Source organism: Mus caroli, unplaced genomic scaffold (genome assembly GCF_978045245.1).
Source record: "Mus caroli unplaced genomic scaffold, Mus_caroli_1 scaffold_5, whole genome shotgun sequence".
Lineage (NCBI taxonomy): Eukaryota > Metazoa > Chordata > Mammalia > Rodentia > Muridae > Mus > Mus caroli.
Genome location: NW_028227260.1, coordinates 143426830 through 143452616, shown reverse-complemented (window position 1 = coordinate 143452616; position 25787 = coordinate 143426830). Strand labels below are relative to the sequence as shown.

The window sequence follows — 25787 nt, the reverse complement described above, 5'->3', positions numbered from 1 at the left end:
TGCCTTGTCCCTCATGTAAGCCTGTGTGTCAGCACCCCTGGAAGATCAGTTCTCTTCATTAGTAATTTGGGTATGGAGAGCTGTGGCACAGTCTCAGTTCTGGGGTGTAGGTGAAAACTAGAAAGATCCTGTCCTTGGTTATTCCTTGGTTCCAGTGTCCTGATGGCTTTGGGCAGGTCCTTCTTCAACCAGGAATTTGAGTAGAGATGGTTGTCTCCCCTGTGCTCTCAGTTGTGTCAATATTCTTGGGTCACCAGCTCCCTCCAGGTGGGCTCTGGGTATGGAGAACTTTGCTCTCAGGTGTGTCAGCACTCCTGAGAGATCTGTTCTCTCCCTGAAGGATCTGGACATGGAGAGCTGTGGCACAGTGTCTGCTCTAGGCACCGATGGAAACCATAAGGAACTTGTCCCAGGATACCCTGTAGTTCCTGTGTCCTGAGGGCTCAGAGCAGGTCCCCCTTGGGCCAGGTATTTGAGTAGAAGTTGTGGTTTTATCTGTGCTTTCAGGTACATTAGCACTCCTGGGAGACCTGCACTCTATTAGCAGAATCTGGATACCCAGATCTGTTTCACATGGTCTGCTCCAGGCACATATGAAAACTGGAAGAATTCTGTTCCAGGCTTCTCTTCAGTTTGCATGTCTTGGGAGCAGAATTGGTGGTCCTACCTGTGCTTACAGGTGGTTCAGCACTCCTGGGAGACCAGCTCTCCCAGTAGGACTTGAGTGTGAAGACCTGTGGCACAAGGTCAGCTCTGGGAGCAGATGGATGTATTTATATTTTACATTTTATGTTGGAGCTGGCAGTGTGGTTCAATGATAGAATGCTTGCCGAGTAAAGCCCAATACTATGGGTTATTTTGCCAGCAGTGAAGGAAAATAAAAAGCATTTACTCCCACCAAAACCATAGAAATGTATCACTTCCCACATATACTTATCATGTTTAATTTTCCACTGTTAAGCTTTAGCCATTTTGGCAATCTTTTGTTTGAGTAACTCATGTTTCTTCAAGGGACAACATGTGCAATATGCATATCTGGGGAGCTATGCATTGGAAGAGTAAGGATAATGAAAATAGTCACTGGATCAGAAAATGTCTGGGAAGACTTGCTTGATCACCTAGTCAACCTTTTCCCAATTTCTCTCTTTTCATCAAGGTGAATCCACAGAAGTCTGTAAGTATTAGTCCATTACTACTCACCTATATGATGATATTATTTATCATGTCTTTCTGGTTCCACGGGGCTTTAAGGATCTCATGGTGCATTAAGGAACTAGTGCTGCTGAGCACTTCAATGTTCTATGTTCCCTGAATCAACACACACACACACACACACACAAAGAGAGAGAGAGAGAGAGAGAGAGAGAGAGAGAGAGAGAGAGAGAGAGAGGAACACACATATTACTATTCATCTTATAACCACTTTAATTGAGCACTTACTTTATCCAAATTCATGCATATCTCATTCCTCCTAGCAATCCACAAATCTTCTCAGACAGGTTAGAAAGTCTAGGCTACCATATTATGATTCAGCAACTGCTGATTTCTTTTCCAGAACCCAGGCCTGCAACCTAAGTACACAAAGTATTCTCTGCCTCAAAGCAATCAACTGCCTTGCTCAAGTACTTTAGTTATCTAAAGTATTAGGGCAACTTTTGCTGATCTTCTTATCTGTCTTCCGTCTAAGGTCCAAGGCTGTCAAAATATCACCTATTACTTGACTTGGTAAGGGCAAATTTATGATGTGGGCAACTCAACATTCTCCAAAACCTCTGCAGACCTTTTAACTCTCCTAAAGTCATGGTCCAGACAAACTGCACCATTAGGCAAGTTTAAAGCTCAAGTTTGCATCATTATATTTCTTTAAGAGAATATTGTGAAAGGTTGTGTGCTATTTAGATACAGCCTGAAATGTCAAACACTTTTCTATGCTTTTAAAAATTACTCAGTGTTCATGACAATTCTGAAAGTCAGGACTTTGTGCTGAATATTAAAAGCATCTAGACTATTTCTGCCATTTTCTCTGAAACACTTTATTCTCTTTCCATTCTTTGAGCATGACTTCTTGACTTTAATTTCTCTTGCTTTGTGCTAGGTATTTTAATATGACCTTTTCTATGGTTAATCCCCTCCAACATCTATATTCTAATTTAAAGTCACCATGGTACAGATGATTGATAAAATGTGTTTCTCATGGAACAGAGTTATCTTGAGACTGGAGTAGTTAGTATAGGAGCAAGTTGTTTCAAAACAAGGATCTCACTTTTCTTTTCTCTCTTTTATATGCACCTGATTTCACATTACTTCTCTGTTATGTTACAATGTAGCATAATGGCTTAGTCTAATGTTGCCATCCAACATTAGACTTCCAGCCTCTAGAACCAATAAGTAAAATAAATCTGCATATTTCCTAAGTCACAAAAAAATCAATTATTATGTTCTAACAGCAGGAAACAGATTAAAACAACCTTCTTCCTTTAGCCAGGTTTGCAAATGAGAAATCAAAAGACTGAGATAAGAGTATATATCACTATGGCTAACATTTCTATATAATGTTAAAAGAAAATGTTAGTAGAAGCTGTATTACCAAATCTCATTGCTATCTTACAAGCACAACATTTAGGAGAATTATCTGAATATCTTCTGCTCTCCTCTTCTGTCTCCTGTTACATACATGCACAGTGCCTGACCTTTACCAACAGAACTGTATATAAATGTTGTACTGGCTAGTTTTGTGTCAACTTGACATAGCTGGAGTTATCACAGAGAAAGGAGCTTCAGTTGAGGAAATGCCTCCATGAGATCCATCTGTAAGGCATTTTCTCAATTAGTGATCAAGGTGGAAAGGCCCCTTGTGGGTGGGACCATCTGTGGGCTGGTAGTCTTGGTTCTATAAGAGAGCAGGTTGAACAAGCCAGGAGAAGGAAGCCAGTAAAGAACATCCCTCCATGGCCTCTGCATTAGCTCCTGCTTCCTGCCCTGCTTGAGTTCCAGTCCTGACTACCTTGGTGATGAACAGCAGTGTGGAAGTGTAAGCTGAATAAACCCTTTCCTCCCCAACTTGCTTCTTGGTCATGATGTTTGTGCAGAAATAGAAACCCTGACTAAGGCAAATGTAGCAGTCTCTATTTTTGCCTCAGTAGAGACAAGTGGAAGAACAATTGGTTCTACCATCCATACTAACTTACCTTTCTAGAAGAAGGCATAAAATAAATATGAGGACAAGAGCTTTACTTAGACTCAAATATTTGTCAGCAAAATGGATATACTTTGCTATCCCCAAGGTTGCTGGAGAGCAGATTGACCCCTTCCCAAAGTGCTAATTGCAATGTTTCTCAGTGTTGGGTGCTTGCCAGATCCTTATTTTAGTCTTAATTCTGGGCTCAATTGAATAAGTTATATATTTCTATATATAATTGATTCCCATTATTCAGGGTAATAATGGTCTATACCATGAATTCTGAATTAATGAATATTGAACCACTACTTCAAAGATAAATATAGAAGTAGCTTCCATGAGGTCTCTAGTCACAGTATTAGTATGTATCCTTGCATTATTTATGCTTGGTTTAATGGCTCCTTAACATTGAACACATGATCAGCACCATTATACATCAAGCCTGATGGAAGGTTGCTTAAGACAAATTTTCTCTGTAAGCACAACAGACTTCATACATTTAGAAATACTAGATGACACTTCACTGCTGTGCTTTGAGGCCACTTTGAATTGAAAAATCACCTGTGAAAAGCACAAAAATTTAAAAATCATGCCATTAAATAAACCACAAAAAGGTGACTGTTTTACAGTAAAAGCTGAAACAGAAAAGCAGTCACCTTTCTAATATCAACTAGAATGTGAATTTGGCATCTCAAATTGTTCACAATTCCATGTTTTTGAATATCACTGAAAGCACCATAAGTATTGTTTGATGGGTTATAAATACATTTTAGTGAATAGATAAATTAAAAATTATGGACTTTGAGAAGACCAAAGATCATTTGCCCATTAACTGTGTAAACAGAAGCTTATAGATTGCTGACAATCTTTAGAAGCCGAGAGAACATGAGGGAAAAAGAGAGTTGTTCATGAGAACACATTTATATTTTTGTGGCAGCAATAACCAAAGTAGAAAATATCTATACCTATAGTAGTAAATAATGATGCTTTGGACTTAGGGCTGAAAAAAAAAATGGCTCTGCATTTAAGAGTATTTATTGGTCTTGCAGAAGATCTGGGTTTGGATCCCTGTACCCACATAGTGACTCGTATTAATGTATAACTCCATTTAAGGGGGATTTAATGCCCTCTTTTGACCTTCATGAGTACTAGGTGTATACATGGTACACAGACAGACAGATAGACAGACAAAACATTCATGCACGTAAAATAAAAATAAATGCATCTTATTTTTATTTAAGTTTCTTAGAGCTTAAATGTTCTATACCTTGTAAAATGTGAACCAACCAAGAAAAATATTGAAAAAGAGGACTGAGGGGATCTTCAAGTTGTAAATTACTTGCCTGACCATCAGAAGACCTGAGTTTAATCCCCAGAACCTAGATAATCAAAGACAAGCTTAGTGGTTTGCTTTGGTAATCACGGCAAAAAGACACAGGTGAAACCCTGGTGCTTGCTGGCCAGCCAGCCTATGCTATCTGGAAAGCCCCGGACCATTGTGATATTATCCTACTTCCTAAACAAAGATAGATGATTCAATAATGACACCAGTGACTGTCCTCTGGCCTTCACATGTACTACCTCACAACACTCCCTCCCCTCCCCCCCCACAACAATACACACCAACACACACACACACACATGAGTTTAGAAACACACACACACAGACAGAGACAGAGATAGGGAGAGAGAGAAAAGACAGAGATAGAGAAAAACAGAGACAGAAGTGAGTGATTACTAGCAAAACATATTATTGATACTTATTATTTAGTAGTTTCTCATTACAAATGTTGGTATTATTGTAATCAGGTAAATTATTTAATTTGTACAAGGGCACTATATCACAAGAATTACCACCATTTGAGGTAGCACTTTACATTAAGAGGAATCTACTTGCTAAGGACACACAAAAAGCTGTCTATGACCATAGAACTTGGAGGAATACACCTGTTTTGTTTTGATTGCAGAAGCAAAACATGGGCAGGCCTGGTCAGAACTTGCATAGAATAAGCCATACAGAAATTTTATAAGATTATAAAATTAGTAAATATGATATCCAGGATTCAAACCTCCATGCATCTGACTCAAAAACCCTAAAGTTTAAAGCAATGGGTATCAAAGTTAGCAATACCTGTGAATTTGTTTGAAATACAAGTGGTCAGGTACACTATAGATCTAATGAATCAGAAAGTATAGTAATAGAATATAATGTTCCAAAAATATGTTTTAAAAATCCCTCAAGGAAATTTAATCTCAATAATTCTTTAATTATGTTTAATTATATGTGATTAATTATGCTAATTACCTAAAATTCACACTTACTTTTCAAGTACCTTTAAAATAAGAAATAAGAATATTTGTGTGTATTTCAACATAACTATTTTGCTAAAATTGTCATGTAATGAACTGGAAATATTTAAAGAATATAATTTTGTAAATATATTAAATAAAAGTACTACCACAATTAAGATAATGAACATTTCTGTCACCTTCAGAGCATCCTTATATCCTTGGGAATTCTTCTTCTGATAACCACCAACATCACTTTTCCCAAGGTAAATACTGATGTACTGTGTTACTGTACACTAATTTTCATTTACTTCAGTACTATGTGAATGGACTCATATAACAAGCACCATTTTTCTTACTTCCTCAGCATAATTAACATGAGGCTCACATATCTTATTTGTATCTGTATTTTGTTCCTCTTTATTTCAGGGTAATATTTAATTAATTCAACATTTCATAACTTATTTATTCATACATTTGGGCACATTTCTGTTGTCTTTAGTCTTTGTCCATCACAACTGATGCTATTGTGAACATTTGTGAATCAGTTTATGTATAAATGTATGCTGGGTTTTTTCTTGCCTGGATGATACTTTAGGTGTGAGGATCAATTACTGCTTTAGTTACTTGTTTGTTTCCCTTGAAATGTTAGAGTTTCATATGCACTAGGTGGGGATTCCATCTCTGAGATCATTTCCAGCCCGGTGGGCATAGTTTATCTTTCTAAAAATCTGTCATACCATTTTGCAAAATGATACTATCTTTTTCCCATTTCTACCAAAATTATGCAATTCTAGTTGCACTGTACTCTAATTAACACTCAATAATATTCAGAATGTTTTGTTTTGAATTTGTGTCTATTTTTTGGCCCTTACACTATGTTTGTGTTGCTGTCTCATAGTGGCTTTGATTTGTGTTTCCTTAAAGAGTAATGATAACTTTTCACTGGCCTCTTTGCTATTTATTTCTCTTCATTCATAAGTTGCAAGTTAAAACTTGACTCACTTCTCTAAAAAATGTTTTAATTGGAAATAATTTTAGATTTGCAGAGGAATTCTGAAGCCAGTACCAAACATTCGAAAATGTATTCAATTTTCTTTAATGTTAGCATCTTACATAAATAAGCCCTTTCAGAACTAAGAGATTGTTATTTCTGAAACTAGTACACAACTCCGAATAGTTATTCAAAGATCAAGTGACTAAAGGTGTGCTGGTTCATTTCTGGATCTTCAATTCTAGTCCATTTATCTCCCTGTCTGTCACTGTACTAGTGCCATGCACAGCTTTTTCTTTCTTTCTTTCTTTCTTTCTTTCTTTCTTTCTTTCTTTCTTTCTTTCTTTCTTTCTTTCTTTCTCTCTCTCTCTCTCTCTCTCTCTCTCTCTCTCTCTCTCTCTTCTTTCTTTCTTTCTTTCTTTCTTTTTTTTTTTTTTTTTTAACAATTGCTCTGTAGTACAGCTTGAGGTCAGGCATGGTGATTCCCCCAGAGGTTCTTTTATTGTTGAGTTTTTGCTATCTTAGGTTTTTTGTCATTCCAGCTGAATAAAAATATTGAATGCTTTATGAATTTGTGTGTCATCCTTGTGCAAGGGCCATGCTAATCTTCTCTGTATCATTCCAATTTTAGTATATGTGCTGCTGAAGCGAGCACTAACAGTGTCATTTTAAAAGCACATTTTAACTTTAATGAAGTTCATCCTATTATTTCTCATTTAATTATACGGTTGTCATAATTTAGAAATCTTTGCTTAACAAAGTATCACATTTACATTAGCCAATGTTTTCTTCTAGAATGTGTATGCTTTTAGGTTTTCCATTGATGTTTGTGATCACCAGTAATGAGCTTTTGACTGTGGCATTAAATATGGATGGAAGTTATTACATAACATACCTTATTCTTGCACTCTCTGCAAAAGAAACACACTTCTCTTCACTAGATTACTGTTGTGATTTTTTGTGTTTAATGAACTAGTTGTATATGGGTGTATCTACACTTCAATTAACTCTTTTATTCCACTGATCTAGTTGTTTAATCTTCATACTAAAACAATACTCTTGTAACTACCCGAGCTTTAAAACAACCCTTAAAATGCAGTACTCTTAGCTTTCCAATCTTCTTTTAAGTTGTGTTGTCTACTACATGTCATTTGTGTGACTGCATGGATTTCAGAATTTGTCAGTTCCTATGCACAGACTATATAGATTTTAATTGATTACATGCATCCCATCAAATCATTAAACCAATGGAGAATTGAAATACTAATAAAAATGAATCACTGTACATTTAACAACCTATATATTTTGCTTAGGTCATTAATTTCAGTAATATTTTGTATATTTTCAAGTCTTACACACATTTTTGTCAGTTTTTTCCTGAGTATTTGACATAATATTCTATTATATATAATATCATTTTAAATTCCACATTCCAACATTAGTGGTATATAAATATATATACATACATATATATTTATTGATTGATATTGTATTCTTCAAGTTTGTGAAATTCCCTAACTCCCCATAATAGCTTTTAGTAGATTACACTGCATTATTCAAGTGTATGATTATGTTTTCTATGGCTATTTAAATATATGTAGTAAAACAAGACATATGCTTTTCGTGATAGATATAAGAAAGGATGCATTTCACAATTAAGTGTGATTTGAAGCTACTGAGTTTCCTAGTTGGCCCTTTAAGGTGGAAGGCCCTTTCTCAGTACATTCTTCTCTCATTATAAGAATGTGCTTTGTAGAAGCTGAAGAGATAGCTCAGTTAAGAGCACTCGCTGTGCTTGTAGAGGACCACATTTCCCTCCCTAACAGCCACATATTGCTTCACAAATATCAATAACTCAAATTCCAAAGTATCTGAGCTCCTTGGGTATGAGGCATGGGAACAGTTAGCAGATGTACATTCAGGAAAAATATTCACATACATAAAATAAATAATTCTTTAAAAAATCATCAAAGAAGGTGCATTATATTTTCTCAAATGTCTTTTACAGTGTATGTTTATATATCTTTAATTCATTAGCTTGTTAATTTGGTGGTCTGATTTTTATTTAAAATATTAAATTAATATCAAATTCTTGAGATATACTTCATTTGTTCATAATATGGTTTAATTTTAATAGTTGTTAAATTGTATTTCCTTAAAAATTTAATAGTTATGTTCATGAAGAATATTATTCTGCTTTTGTTGATTATTGTTTTTATTTTTGCAGAACTGTCAGTCTGTCTTTAATATTTGGTAAGACTGGGATTATATGAGTTAGAAAGTGTTCCCTCCTTTCAAATGTACTGAGGAAATCTGTATATCATTGGCTTTATTCTTTTTGTTGTTGTTGTTTTTGTTTTTTATTTACTTTTTATTGGATATTTTATGTATTTACATGTCAAATGGTATCCCCTTTCCTGATTTCACTTCCATAACCTCCTATCCCATCATCCTCCCACTGCTTCTATGAGGGTGTGACCCCACCCACCCATCCACTCCCACCTCTCTGCCCTGGCATTCCTCCATACTGGGGAATCAAGCCTTCACAGGACAAAGGGCCTCCCCCCTCTCATTGATGCCAGACAATGCCATTCTCTGCTACTTTTGCAGCTGGAGCCATGGGTCCCTCCATGTTTATACTTTGGTTGGTGGTTTAATCTCTGGGACCTCTCCATGGGTCTGGTTGGTTGATATTGTTGTTCTTTCTATGGGGATGAAAACCCCATCAGCTCCTTCAGTCCTTTCTCTAAGTCTCCTATTGGGGACCCAGTGCTCAGTCCAATGTATGACTATGAGCATCCATATCTGTATTTGTCAGTCTCTGGCAGAGGCTCTCAGGAGTCAGCTATATCAGGCTCCTGTTAGCATACACTTCTTGGCATCCACAATAGTGTCTGGGTTTGGTGTGTGTATATGGGATGGATCCCCAAGCGGGTACCATATTTTCTGTATCCATTCTTCTGTTGAAGGACACCTGGGTTGTTTACTACTTCTGGTTATTATAAATATGGCTGCTATGAGCATAGTGGAGCATGTTTCCTTCTTATATGTTGGAGCATGTTCTGGTTATATGCCCAGGAGTGGTATTGCTGGATCTTCCCGTAGTACTATGTCCAATTTTCTGAGGAACTGCCAGACTGATTTCCAGAGTGATTGTACCAGCTTGCAATCCCACCAGCAATGGAGGAGTGTTCCTCTTTCAGCTACATCCTCACCAGCATCTGCTGTTATTTTGATCTTAGCCATTCTGACTGGTGTGAGGTGAAATAATCTGAGGGTTGTTCTGATTTGCATTTCCCTGATGACTGAAGATGTAGAGGTAGAGAGGCAGAAAGGCAGAGAGGCAGAGAAGCAAAGAGGCAGAGAGGCAGAGAGGCAGAGAGGCAGAGAGGCAGAGAGGCAGAGAGGCAGAGAGGCAGAGAGGCAGAGAGGCAGAGAGGCAGAGGACAGGCAGAGGAGAGGCAGAGAGGCAGAGAAGAGGCAGAGAGGCAGAGAGGCAGAGAGGCAGAGAGGCAGAGAGGCAGAGAGGCAGAGAGGCAGAGAGGCAGAGAGGCAGAGAGGCAGAGAGGCAGAGAGGCAGAGAGGCAGAGAGGCAGAGAGGCAGAGAGGCAGAGAGGCAGAGAGGCAGAGAGGCAGAGAGGCAGAGAGGCAGAGAGACAGAGAGACAGAGAGGCAGAGAGGCAGAGAGAGGCAGATCTCTGGGCCAGATTGGAATACATGCATAGCAAGTTCCAGAAAATTCAGGGCTATACAGAGAGAACATGTCTCAAAAACAAAACAAACAAAACAAACAATCCCCTCAATTTCAGCTTATTCCTCACATTTCACTAATATTAATTTTTTATTAAATTCTGTGTGGTTATAGGATATACTTTATCTGAATTTAAACTTTGAAATCTTTTGAGAACTTTTCCATAGACTGGGGAAGCATTATGGCAATGTTATATGTGAACTTGAATGACTATTACTTGGAAATAGTTTTCATCTTTTGGGTCTTATTTTATGATTTATAATCTAACTGCAAAGCAGTGATCAATCTAAATTCCTCATTATGATGTTGAGACCATCCTAAGTAATTTACCTAATGTTCCACGAATTATAAGTTTTCCAGTCTGGCTGATGGTAGCAGGTCCTATTCTTGGCTCTCTGTGAACATCAGGTAGTGTTCTCTTCAATTCTTTTGGAAAGAACTTCTCTAGTCCTGGGTAAATTTCCTCTCATTCAGGTGCTTATTAGTATTATGCTGAATTCTTGGGCAATTCTCTGAATTCCCCAATTTGTCCATTTCTCTCCTCTGATATTTTGGCTTGCAAACTTTACCTGCTGGCGGATCTCTAGTCACTTGGGTTGATTTGTAAATCTTAAGGTTCTTCAGGCTCTCACCCTGATTCCTCTCATTGCCATAATTAGGAATTCACCTTAAGGGCAATATGATAAAAAAAAAATTAGTGCTCATTTAAATTCTTCCCCTATATCTAAAAGAAGTCTTCTTCATTGTCTGTCATCCAGTGTTTTGAATAAGGCAGTCATTTTATTTTATCTGGGTTTTGAATTTTCAGGAGGTGAAGTAAGTATAATTCCAGTGATTCTGTCCTGATTGCAAGTAGACAAACCATATTCTTAGGTATCAAATGGTGCTTCCTATTCTGAGGACAAATCTGCCCCAAACTGTATGATTTAGCATGCTGGTAATCATTTCTTCTATAGTACTTAGAAGTTTATTCAAAGAGCTTTCCAGGACTCAGTCATTTTCTATAGATTCAAATTAATAGTATAAAATGTTTTATTCAGACTTCTTTCCTGGGATGGGTAAGATCACATGTTATATTTAGAATCTGTTTACAAGTATGGATTATCTTTCTGAGTAGAGATACTGTCATGTGTCTGCTTTGTTCAGCTCTGAAATGTAACACTTCCCTGCTGTGGTATAATTTGCATTCTACCTTTACAAAAGGAAAGGAAAAAGAACTCCTTTCCAAATCCAATTGTCCTGAAACCTCATAATTACAGTTATGGGGCCTTTCATCTCTTTACAGAAATCTAAGTGCCACAGGAAATGTTTGGTAAAAATGCCTTCATCTGTATCAGTCATTGTTCTGTTTGTGTTTCCACAAAATTCATGTATTCAAGTCACAGGTTTTGGTGTGGTGATATTTAGAGGTAGAACTTCTGTGAAGTAATTAGGGTAAGAAGAAACCATGAGAATGAGGGTCTCCCAGTGAAATTAGCACCCTAATTGAAAGAAAGGAAGGGAAATAGATGGGTTGAGTGAAGGAGACACGTATACAGTCATAGACCCACACAGACACAGACACACAGAGACACATACACACATGAGGTGGGGAGAGGAGAGATTTATCTCTGTTGCCATACTTTAGGAAAATCCAAGTAGAAATTAACTTAATCCAATCCACGAAGTGAGCTCTGGTCAGATAGTAAATATGCTGGCACTTCAGTCTTGGAGTTTCTTTTCTATAACACTACGAAAAGAAATTGTTTGTTTGTTTGTTTGTTTGTTTTTAAATTGCCCAGACTATGCTTAAGGATGATACATTATATAAACCCCCAAAAATGTAATTTTAGAACAAGGGACTCTAGAGATGTCCAGAATTTTGATGAGCTAGTTAAATACTCAGTCAATGCCTCAGGTCTCAATGTACATTACTTAACTAAAACATATAAATGCAAAATAAACTCTATCATGTTAATGCAATGGGAAAATTTTCTAAATGGTAAAATCTTAAGTCACGACCTGACCACAACGATGCATGTATTGGTTGTGGAGAAAATACAAAGAATGTACAGGGTGGTTTGGTAGCCTTCGGTGCACGGGTCCTGCCAGAGGAGAGATAGTCTTCAGGGATTGTGACTCCTAGACACAAAGTTGAGATCACCATTTCCTCTGGTGGCTGTACAAGGAGGAACCAGCCAGGAGTATAGGTGCCAGGACCAGTGAAGCACCTGGGACAGAGTCCTTCCAGCCTGCACCTGCACCCAGGAGCTGAGGCTTTTCCCTAGGGAAGAGCTTGTACCCCAGAAATGCTAAAACAGGCTTGCAGGCAGGACCACAGCAGGGACAAGCCACAGTCAGAGACAGCAACACCAGCTAACACCAGAGGTAACCAGATGGCGAAGCACAAGGGCAAAAATATAAGCAACAGAAACCAAGGTCACTTGGCATCCTGAGAACCCAGTTCTCCCACCACAGCAAGCCCTGGTTACCCCAACACAGCAGAAAAGTAAGACACTGCTTTAAAATCACATTCCATGATATTTATAGAGAACTTTAAGAAGGACATAAATACAAGAGAACATACATAAACAGGTAGAAGACCTTAAAGAGGAAACGCAAAAATCCCTTAAAGAATTATAGGAAAACACAAACAAACAGGTGAGAGAATTGAACAAAGCCATTCAGAATCTAAAAATGGAAACAGATACAATAAGTAAATTACAAGGAAGACAACACTGAAGATAGAAAACCTAGGAAAGAAATCAAGAGACATAGATGTAAACATCACAAAAAGAATACAACAGAAAGAAGAGAGAATCTCAGGTGTAGAAGATACCATAGAAAACATTAGCCATACAGTCAAAGAATATGCAAAATGCAAAAATCTTTTAACCCAAAGCATCCAGGAAATACAGGACACAATGAGAAGACCAAACCTAAGAATAATAGATATAGAAGAGAGTAAATGTTCCCAACTTAAAGGGTCAGTATAAAATTTCTACAAAATTATAGAAGAAAACTTCCCTAACCTAAGAAAGAGATGCGCATGAACATACAAGAAGCATACAAAACTTTTATATAGATTGGACCAGAAACGAAATTCCTCCTGTCACATAATAATCAAAACACAAAACCCACAAAACAAAGACAGAATATTAAAAGGAATTAAGAAAAAAGATCATGTAACAAATAAAGCCACACCTATCAGAATTATACCAGACTTCTCACCAAAGACTATGAAAGCCAGATCCTGGGCAGATGTCTTATAGACCCTAAGAGAACACAAATTCCATCCCAGGCTACTATACCCAGCAAAATTCCTAATTACCATAGATGGAGAAACCAAAGTATTCGAAGGCAAAACCAAATTTACAAAATACATTTCCACAAATCCAGCCCTTCAAAGGATAACAAACAGAAAACACTAACACAAGGACTGAAACTACACCATAGAAAAGGCAAGAAAGTAATATTTCAACAAACCTAAAAGAAGATAGCCACATGAAGAGAATTACAACTCTAACAAGAAAAATAAGAGGAAGCAACAACTACTTTGCCTTAATATCTTTAAATATCAATAGAGACAATTCTCTAATTAAAAGATATACACTAACGGACTGGTTATGTAAATAGGAAAAAGCATTTTTTTTTGATGCACAGAGGAAACCCACCTCAGAGACAAAGACAGACACTACCTCAGAGTAAAAGGCTGGAAAACAATTTTCCAAGCAAATGGTCCCAAGAAACAAGTTGGAGTAGCCATTTTAATATCGAATAAATTTGACTTTCAATCTAAAGTTAACAAAGAAGATAATGAGGGAAACTTCATACTCATCAAAGGTAAAATCTTCAAAGAACTCTCAATTCTGAACATTTAGGCTTCTAATGCAAGGGTATTCACATTCATAAAAGAAACTTTACTGAAGCTCAAAGCACACATTGTTTCTCGCACAATAATAGTGGGAGACTTCAACAGACCACTCTCATCAATGGAAAGATCATGGAAACAGAAACTAAATAGAGACACAGTAAAGCTAACAGAAGTTATGAAATGAATTTAACAGATATCTACAAAACAGTTTATCCTAAAACAAAAGAATATATCTTCTTCTCAGCACCTCATGATGCCTTCTCCAAAACTGACCATATAATCTGTCAGAAATCAGGCTTCAACGGATACAAAAAATGTTGAAATTATCCAATGCATCCTATCAGATCACCAAGAAATAAGACTGATCTTCAATAACAACATAAATAATAGAAAGCCAACATTAACTTGGAAGATGAACAACCCTCTACTCAATGATAACTTGGTCAAGGAAGAAATAAAGAAAGAGATTAAAGACTTTTTAGACTTTAATGAAAATGAAGCCACAACATACCCAAACTTATTGGACACAATGTAGCTTTCCTAAGAGGAAAACCCATAGCTCTGAGTACAACTAAAAAAAGAAACTAGGGAGAGCATACATGATCAGATTGATGGCACACCTAAAAGTTCTAGAAAAAAAGGAAGCAAATTCACCCAAGAAGAAGAGACAGCAGGAATTAATCAAACTCGGTGCTGAAATCAACCAAATAGACACAAAAAGAACTATACAGAGAATCAACCAAACCAGTAGCTGGTTTTTTGATAAAAACAATAAGATAGATAAATCCTTAGCCAGACTCACTAGAGCACACAGGGACAGTATCCTAATTAACAAAATCAGAAATGAAAAAGGATACCTAACAACAAAACTTGAGGAAATCCAAAGCATCATCAGATCCTCATACAGATAATATAAAATACTTTGGTGTGACTTTGACTAAGGAAGTGAAAGATCTGTATGATAAGAACTTCATGTCTCTGAAGAAAGAAATTAAAGAAGATCTCAGAAGATGGAAAGATCTCCCATGCTCATGGATTGGCAGGATTAGTAGGGTAAAAATGCTTATCTTGCAAATATCAATCTACAGAATCAATGTAATCCCCATGAAAATTCCAACTCAATTTTTCACAGAATAGAAAGGGAAATTTGCAAATTCATCTGGAATAACAAAAAACCTAGGATAGCAAAAACTATTCTCAACAACAAAAGAATCTCTGGTGGAATCACCATGCCTGACCTCACGCTGTACTACAGAGCAATTGTCATAAAAACTGCATGGTACTGGTACAACGACAGACAGCTAGATCCATGAAATAGAATTGAAGATCCAGAAATGAACCCCCACACACCTATGTTCACTTGACCTTTGAAAAAGCAGCTAAAATCATCCAGTGGGGAAAAAAAACAGCATTTTTAACAAATAGTGCTTTCATAACTGGCAGTTATCATGTAGTAGAATGCCAATTGATCCATTCTTATCTCATTGTACAAAGCTCAAGTCTAAGTGGATCAAGTAACTCCACATAAATCCAGAGACTCTGAAACTTATAGAGGAGAAAGAAGGGAAAAGCCTCAAAGATATAGGAAAGGGTGAAAATTCCTGAACAGAACAGCAATGTCTTTTGATGTAAGATCGAGAATCATCAAATGGGACCTTATAAAATTGCAAAGATTCTGTAAGGCAAAAGAAACAGTCAATAAGACAAAAAGGCCACCAACAGATTGGGAAAGGATATTTACCAATCCTAAATCTGGTAGGGGACTAATATCCAATATATACAAAGCACTTAAGAAACTGGAGACCAGAAAATCAAATAAACTTATTAAAAATGGGGTACAGAGCTAAACAAAGAATTCTCAACTGAGGAATACTGAATGGCTGAGAAGCACCTGAAAAAAATGTTCAGCATCCTTAATCATCAGGGAAATGCAAATCAAGACAAATCTGAGATTCCACCTCACACCAGTCAGAATGGCTAAGATCAAAAATTCAGGTGACAGCAGATGCTGGTGAGGATGCTGCGAAAGAGGAACACTCCTCCATTGCTGTTGGGATTGCAAGCTGGTATAAACACTACGGAAATCAGTTTGGTGGTTCCTCTGAAAACTGGACATAATACTACCAGAAGATCAAGCAATACATTTCCTGGGCATTTACCCTGAAGATGGTCCAACTTGTAATAAGGACACATGCTCCACTATGTTCATAGCAGCCCTATTTATAATAGCCAGAAGCTGGAAAGAACCCTCATGTCCCTCAAGAGAAGAATGGATACAGAAAATGTGATACATTTACACAATGGAGTACTACTCAGCTATTAAAAACAATGAATTTATAAAATTCTTAGGCGAATGGATGCATCTGGAGGATGTCATTCTGAGTGAGGTAACCCAATAACTAAAAATACACACATGATATGCATTCACTGATAAGTGGATATTAGACCAGAAACCTAGAATACCCAAGATACAATTTGTCAAACACATGATACTCAAGAAGAAGGAAGACCAAAGTGTAGATACCTCGTTCCTTCTTAGAATGGAGAACAAAATATCCTTAGAAGGAGTTACAGAGACAAAGTTAGGAGTAGAGCCTGAAGAACTGACCATCCAGAGACTACCTCAGTTGAGGATCCACCCCATAAACATCCACCAAACTGAAATACTAGGTAAATGCCAAAAAGAGACTGCAGGCAGGAGCCTGATATAGCTGCCTTCTGGGAGGCTCAGAAGTCGATGCTCACAGTCATCCATTGGATGGAGCACCAGGTTCCCAATGAAGGAGCCAGAGAAATACCCATGGGGCTGAAGAGGACTGAAGCCCCATAGAAGGAACATCAATACGAACTAACCAGTACCCTTAGAGCTCCTTGGAACTATTCCACCAGTCAGAGAAAAACACCTGTTGAAACTTGTGGCTCTAGCTATTATTTGTAGCAGAAGATGTCCTAGTCTGTCATCAATGGGAGGGGAGGCCCTTGGTCCTGTGAAGGCTCTATGCCCCAGTATAGGGGAATGCCAGGACCCAGAATGGGAGTGGGTGGGTTGGGGAGCAGAGGGAGGGGAAGGGGGTAGGTGATTTTCAGAGGGAAAACTAAGAATGGAGATAACATTTGAAATGTAAATAAAGAAAATATCTAATAAAAATAAATGATTAAAAATGAAGAAAAATATAATCTACATGGTATTGTACAATCTCACACACACACTTGCACACATGTGTAATTCCTACATACTTACCAGCAACACTGAAATTCCTTTATTTTCCCATAAGAACAAATATTGTTCTAGATATAGAAAGGTCTCTGCCCCGATGTCGCCCATGTGCCAAGAAACCCACATGCACTTCAGTGTTCAAGTTAAACAACAGTACTAATATTCTTTCTTAATTTATGAAATACTGACCAAGAACTTGAGGATTAAATTCCTCTTGCATCAGTAACAAAAAATGCATTGTCTCTATCCCATCAGAGCAAAGGAAGAGTTTCTAGATAAAAATCTTTTATCTTTTTGGTTATGGAAGAATTTTGAGTTCCATTATCAGAAATGGTAGCTCCTAGAATTTCAAACCCCTGTGTTTCAGACTTGGCTGTTGTTTTAAATCGCTACTCGACAAGGTACCAGGGAATTTGAAGTTACTGTAACAGGAAAATATATTCACCAAGTTATGTTGCATATAGGCAAGAAGTATTTCCTATCAGACCTTTAAGCTATAGATTTGTTTTTGCCTGAGCTAGTTACATGGTTTCTTCATATTTTTCTCTTTGATTTGCTGTTTAAACCTGCCAAGAAATAATTTCTGCAAAGAATTCCATTCAACAACATCAAAAATTGTGAAGACAGTGATACACGAAAAAGAAATGGGATAATTTAATTTGGAAAATATTCTTTTTTATATATATGGAAATCTGGCTGTTTTAACCTGTCAATATAATAGAGATGATGATCAAGTATGTAAGCCAGACTTCCATATTACATATGTCAAATACAGGCAATGACCAATGCTTGACACTGAATAGGGAATAATGTAATTTTGAAATACACAAGGCACATTCATGTCATAAAAAATGGGGCAAATGTGAAGAGCAGAGAAAATGAAATATTAGCCCCAAGATTAATGATGGTGCACACCTTTAATCCCAGCACTCCGGAGGCAGAGGCAGGCGGATTTCTGAGTTCAAGGCCAGTCTGGTCTATATAGTGAGTTCTAGGACAGCCAAAGTACACAGAGAAACCCTGTCTTGAAAAACCAAAAAAAAAAAAAATTAATGAAATGGAAAAGCTAAACAGATAGCATTATGAAAGAAAAATACATATTTTTAAACAGAAAAGATGTACATGATAGACACCCTCTGGTTACACTGATCTAAAAGAGAGAGAAAAGTAAATAGTATTTATTATAAAATTTGTTAAGTCTGAAAAATATAAATACAAATGTATACATGATAGTAAAAGAGCAAATTTCCCAAATGCTACAAAAATAAACAGTAAAAATGATTAATCAAAAGGGTAACAATACCACCTGTTTTTGTTGCCCTCCACAGAACCATGATGTTCTGGACAGTGAGCAGCAGCTTTGAGGATGACCCCTTCTTTGTTGATTCTTTTCTTGCACACCAAGAAAGTAAGTGTAACATGATGAGAAGTTTCTATGAACCTCTTAGAAGAGACTTTCTCAGTATCTCTGATCCTAGAGGAAGAACCTATAATCGTAGACAACGTGATGATGGTGAAGATTCCTTAACTCATGAAAGTGTCAACCATTTTCAGACAATGGATCAGATGATGGTAAAAACAAGAGTTACAAAGAAATTTTGGCCAACTTTCAATGGATCCAAATGGGCATGCATTTTGTTCTTCCTCTGTTATGACCTATTTCAAAGTAGGAGATGAACCACCAAATGTTCTCCAAGCTTCAACTCAAACCCATAGGACTCCAGGAGGAGGAAAAGAAACCAGAAAAGCAATGAGAGATTCTGACAAAAGACTTGAAAGAATGGCTGTTGGTCATCATATCCAAGACCAAGCTTGTGTCATTAGAAAATCAAAGAACAAGAAGACTGGAGATAAAGAGGTTAACCAAGAGTTCATCAATATGAATGAAAGTGAAGCTCATGCATTTGATGGTGAGTGGCAAAATGAAGTTCTGAAGTACAAGCTTATTGGATGATTAGGAAACACTGGAATGTGAAGCATGGGTCGTGAGCATACAGGGTGACAAGAACTCAAAAGGAGGGAAAATTCATCAAAATTCAGCCATTGAGAGTGGAAGAAGACCAGACATTTTTGTGGACAAACTCAATGTCAAAGGATCACTTGTGAAAATCACCAAAAAAAAAATAGCTATGCATTTCATTTGTTTAGTTGGTTATTTTAAAAAACTCATGGCATGGTGCTAGAAAATAAACAAAAGACCAATCTCCTCTTGTTAAATTAATGCTATACTTTGCAACTTTCTTCCAAATCTGAGTGTTCTTGTAAGTTTTGGCTTTACATTGTTCATACTTTAGGAATAAAATTTTGATGTTCAAAAAAATAGGGTGACAATAAAAAATAACAAGAATAAAAATTACATCATAAGGACATAGATATTGCTCAGTGGTTAAAAGCACTTATCACTCATACAAGTTCAGTGCCCATTGCCCATTATTAGGCATCTTGCAACTGCCTCTGCTCTAGTTTCAGGAGATCTGAAACTTTTGGAAGGTGTTAATACAACATACACTGTATTGCTAAAGAAAACATATACTTCTGGCACAGGACTTTGAGGAATCCAGCTGGAACTAACTTGGAATTCTCCCTGCTGAGGACTAGCTCCTATTGTAGCCAAAAGTGCTATGCAAACTTCCAAGGAAGAGGAAGAATTAGTCATTCACTCATTCATTCATTCATTTCTTTGTTTTTCTCCACAGGGTTTCTCTGGACCTGTCCTGAACAGGCTGTCCTGAACCTCACTCTGTAGACTATGCTGGTAACACCACTACCCAGATGCAATCCCTAGTCATATCCAGCTATAAGGTACATGAACCACAACAACAGCATGACGAGATATCCCCAAGAGTGTAATAATAGTACTTTTATCTTGGGAGTAACAAATAGCTGTCTAATTGGGCATTAAGATCTGTTCAGTGGGAGGGAAATCATACCTGACACAATACCACACAACTACCTGTGGCAGATGAGGTCACAGTTCTTAAAGGAGAACCTGCCACTGCCATCTTAAACTAGCTTTATTTCTAACTGTATGCTGAACACATCTCCTCATTCCCAACAATAAGTATAACTCTCACCCCTCATTAAAGAAGCTTCTTTGTTCAGCAAAAGGAGAACATTTCAGAAACCTACAATTAGTCAAAATACAGAAGATAACGGATTGTGGGGTGTTTATCTCAGTGAATACATCTACTATGCAGCCCTGCATGTATAGTTCAGGGAACATCACAGAAATGGGGAGGAAAGATTATATGTGTAGGAGGACCCTATCACCTGCTGCTAATGAATATCTTCTAGACGTGAAAGGGAAGTTTCACCTATGAGATCCCAACAATAACTAAGTCAATCAATTTGGCATATTTATTTAACATATTTAACATACCAGTTTAATATAGAATCAAACAGCATAGTGCCTACCTTTCAAAAAGCAGGTATAATTATCAGTATCAAAAGTGAAATCTTAAATTGTTTTGATACTTTTATAGCTCATTTATATTATTATATTCATTGCTGTTAAAATCTTAAATATTTATTCCTATTGAAAAACCAAATTTTACTCATATTTTTTAAAATTACTGTTGAACTGAAAAACATTCAGAAATAAGAGTTACAATTCCGCTACCGAATTAGAATCCAGGCATCAGTGATTGAAAAAGAAAAGACACTACTCCAAACTGAAGATAAAAAAAATTGTTAATTTCAAATACCAAATAGTTAAAACCACATTTGTAGAATGTGAAGTATAGAATGAAAGAAAGAAAATGAATACGTATGTTTAATTTTTAAAAGCCTATAACACATGAATGCCAGGAAAATATGAGTAATTTGAGACACACACATTCAAAAATAAGCAAATGAGCCAAGCAAGCAACAACTTTACTAAACACTGGACTCTAGTAATAGGCAATACAATTTTCTGTTTCATATAAGAGGAACTGTGCTTTAACCAGTTGTTTTTATAATGTACAAACAGCATTTGATAACAGTACAATATTAATAGAAATTAAAAGACAAATCCTATACAAAACAAACAACTCTTCCACTTTTACATAGAAATTAAAAACTCTCCCAGTAAGCAAATCTAGGTTAAAAGAATTAAACCCACAAAAAATTCTATGTCTGAAAAAGAGTATTAGTGAAAACACTACTTATGAAAACTCATGAGATTCATTAGAATAAAATTTATAGGCACAAACATCCACATCAATAAAAATTATGGAAAGAAAATAATGAATTACATTTCTAGCTGCTAAAAGAATATAAGAAAGAAAGAATAATTGAGAAAACCCAAAGAAAGCAAAATAAAGAAATATTACTGTGTGCATGCCCTAGACAAATGAAATCAATATATTGTAGTTATATTTGCATTCCCATAAGTATTGCAGCAATGAGTGCATATACCAGAACTTTATACAGCCATCACAAAAGAAAGCTGTGGAACAGGATATATTAAGTGAAATTAGTCACACGCATAAATTTGAATACTGACTATACTTACTCACATGCGGGAGCTACAAAACGATTTTTTTTTATAGAAGAAAGAGTAGTCACTAGAAGCTACAAAATAGGGCAGGGGTATAGAAAAAAATTAAATAACAACTACACAGCTAGAGAAGAGGAGTAAGTCTCTGTGTTTTATAACACAGTGTGGTGAAAATATTTTACAGCACATCATATGCTTTACAAGGAAACAGAAGCAAACATTTTGAAGGATCCCACACATGTGAAAGCACATGAGCATGCATGTTCATGCCAACACATACAAATTAAAACTATTGCCCTAAACTTGTTATCATCATACAATGCAGGGCACATATTGAATGATCACACTTTGTATCACAAATATGTGATATTCACATGTCCATTCAAGATTTCAAAAGGACTGAAGTGAGTTGGTGAACAGGGGGGAGGTAGGATGGGATAACATTTGAAAGGGAAGGGGATAACATTTGAACTGTAAATAAAGAAAATATCTAATAAAAATAAAATAGAAAAGAAGAACAATTAAATAATGCAGAAAATAAATAAATAAATAAATAAATAAATAAATAAATAAATAAATAAATATCATCTTGCTCAGAGGGATTCACAGAGCAGTTTTACATCATCTTTACAGATTATATAGTTCTAATAAGACACTCATTTAAGAGGAAGGAAATTTTCCATATTATTTTCAGAAGCAAGAATATGACTAGTCCCATAAAAATTATCAAACCAATATCAGTTATGAATAACAATACCACAAAACTCAGTAAATCATAAATGGTATTAAAACTTCTACTGTATTTTTAAAAGTCATGTATTATGACATGATAGTCTGCCGTTGGTTCTACATTTTTCAGTGTGTTTGTGTTATGTCATTAAGGGAGCTCAAGCATTCAGCTTGCTCTCAGAGATTTACCTATAGTTAATTTGTTTTTTCAATATTAGTTACTACTGACTGCTTGGAGGTCCAAATCTTTCAAATTTCACATGACTCTGAAACCCACCAATCATATAAAGATAGATCTAGATGTTAACCTTGGTTTCTGGTTTCTATGGTAAGTTTTGAAATCAAATAAATAAACTTACTTGAACAAGCTGACTGAGAGAACACCAGACAGGATAGTGGGCAGTCTTTATGCCTGAGTTTGAAGAATGTTCATTTCTTTTCATTGCCTTCTAAAGTGCTCTGTAGTCCTCTTCACTTCTCTTGGATATGTTTTATCATTCAAGGTACCCCTCCCTCAGCTTCAGGATCTTTTCATTTCTGATGACTCCAAGGGTTTCTTGGGCTCTGATATCATTTTTTCTGGAAATCATTCTCTCATCTGGACATTTTCTTCTCCAGGTTTCCCTTACATAATTACTAATTTGAAAACAGCAACAGCAGCAGCAGCAGCAGCAGCAGCAGCAGCAGCAGCAACAACAACAACAGCAGCAACAGCAGCAGCAGCAGCAACAACAACAACAAAATGCAAACACATAAAAAAATAAAAATAAGCAATGACAACAAAATTCAAAACCTAGACTTCTTGCTCCTAGACAGCCTTTGAGGCATAGCATACTTGCCAGAGGTTCCTCTTTGCAATTAACTGTTCTTTCATAGGACTTTGTCTGAAATTTTCCATTTGTTCTCTGACGTGTTCCTTCACAACCCATGCCTTGTTTCTCTCAATTCTTAACCTACTTCTTGGACAGATCTTTTGCACATCCATTGTTATCGTGTAGTCTACTGATAGAAACACACAGGCATTTCTTTATAGGCTCATTCCAAAAGGAAACAATGGCAATTTTCTTTAACAGCCAGCTGTGAGGCAGGAAGAGTCACTGGGTCACAGTGCCCATCAAAACAGATTAATCTCAGTATGGTATCAATCTTTCTGCATGTAAATAGATCTAATCATGGGACAAATTGAAAATATACTAGGTTTTATCAAAGATAAGAGCAGGAACAAAAAGAAACTGAATATGTACAGAAAGAGCTTATTAATAATGCCTTTTTGAGTAGGAAAGAGAATAATAAAATCATTTTCATTCCCTCCAGACTTCCCTGTAACTCTCCTTCTCACTTCATTGCATTAGAGGCATCTTTTTTAGGGTTTCTATGGTACAAAACTGAGGAGCAAAATGGAGAAATAAATTGACACTTTATAAAAACTTTAAAATACTGTAGATCAGCCAAAAGAAGAGGATTTGGCATTATATTTCAATAATAATATGAGATAAGAATTTATAACTAAACTCTGAGGCTGTAGAAACAAACAGTAATCTCTAAGTCCACAACAGGGAAAGAGGCACTCAAGTATGGAAGACAAAAGTGAATAATCACTGAGGAGAGACAGAATATCAGAAGGATGGGTATGGCAAATGACCTAATCATTGTAGAAGCATTATTAGCACAAGAAATAACTCTGTCTTGTTCATGACTGCAGCACTGAAAGCTATCTGTGCATATCTGTTAAACAGATTATCATTAGCCCTAGCCTTGGCATATTTATTTACAAAAGATATGTATCCTATAATTTGGCATCTAGCAGGTACTAAAATGTGCACATTAAATAAAATTTAATAGAAGAATTAGGACACATGCCCTTTAAAGCATTGTTATAAACACTGTTATAGACATTGATCGGTGGTTACAAGCCCTGGCTGCTTTTTCAGAATTCCCAATTCTGATACCTAGGACCTTCTTGGCAGCTCACAACCATCTGTAACTCCAGTCCCAAGGTATCTAGAACCCTCTTCTGGCCTCCACTGAAACTCCCCACTCTTAGTGTTCAAGCATTCTACAAGTAATTAAATTTTAAATAGTCATTTTAAAAGTCTTCTGAGATTTCACAACTGAGGAATCTCAAATGGGCAAGAAGCACCTAAAGAAATGTTCAAAGTCCTTAGTGATCTGGGAAATGCAAATCAAAATGACTCTGAGATTCAACCTTACACCAGTCAGAATGGCTAAGATCAAAACCACAGGTGACAGACAACACATGTTGGAGAGGATATGGAGAAAGAGGAATACTCCTTCATTGCTGGTGGGCTTGCAAGCTGGTACAACCACTCTGGAAATTAATCTGGAGGTTCCTGAGAAAACTGGGAATAGATCTATCTGAAGACCCAGCAATTCCACTCTTGGGAATATAGCCAAAAGATGACTCACCATTGCCATAAGTGCACATGTTCCACTATGTTTATAGAAGACTTATTTGTGATAGCCAGAAGCTAGAAACAACCCAGGGGTCCCACAACAGTAGAATGGATACAGAAAAATGTTGTTCATTTACACAATGCACTACTACTCAGCTATTAAGAACAAGGACTTCCTGAGTTTTGCAGGCAAGTGGATAGAACTAGAAAATAACATCCTAAGAGAGGTAACTCAGATCCAAAAGGACATGCATAGGATGTACTCATTATTAAGCAAAAAAAGCAGAAAAAAAACCAACAACAAACAAACAAACCAAAAACAAAACACACAGAATACACAAGATACATTACACAGAATTCAAAAGGCTCAACAAGCTGAAGTGCCCAAGTGAGGACTCCTCAGTCCCATCTGGGAGAGAGAAGAAAGCAATCATAAATGGGGAGGGAGGGAGTGACTTGTGATGGAAAGTGGATAGAGTGGAGAACCTGATCTGGTATTGGGTGAGGGAAAAGAACTGAAGACCTGAGGGACAGCAGAAAGAATCTAATAGGCAATCTCATGAGATAGGAGGTTGGGGGAACCCTCCAGAAAGCACCAGAGTCCTGGGAGGTGAGAGAATCTCAGGACTCAAAGGGAGAAACCTTAGATGAAATGCTCAACAGTAGGGAGAAGGAACTTATAGATCCCACCTCTAGCAAGAACACAGGACATCAAATGAGGGAGAGGAGGGCCATTCCACAGTCACAACTCTGACCCATAATTGTTCCTGTATGAAAGAATTACAGGGATGGAAATGGAGTGGAGCCTGAGGAAAAGAAGGTCCAGCGACAGGTCCAAAGTGGGATCCAGCTCAAGGGGAGGTCCCAATGCCTGACACTATT

General features: G+C 36.8%; 1 non-coding gene and 1 pseudogene across 1 annotated transcript; one reads left to right on the top strand and one right to left on the bottom strand.

Moving 5' to 3' along the window:
- Positions 1-7009: 7009 nt before the first annotated feature.
- LOC115030250 (U6 spliceosomal RNA) lies at positions 7010-7116 on the bottom strand. The gene has a single exon (XR_003835842.1). It is a non-coding gene; the product is annotated as a U6 spliceosomal RNA (small nuclear RNA).
- Positions 7117-18617: 11501 nt separating this feature from the next.
- Positions 18618-19388, top strand: LOC110287082 (myeloid leukemia factor 1-like; annotated as a pseudogene).
- Positions 19389-25787: the final 6399 nt, after the last annotated feature.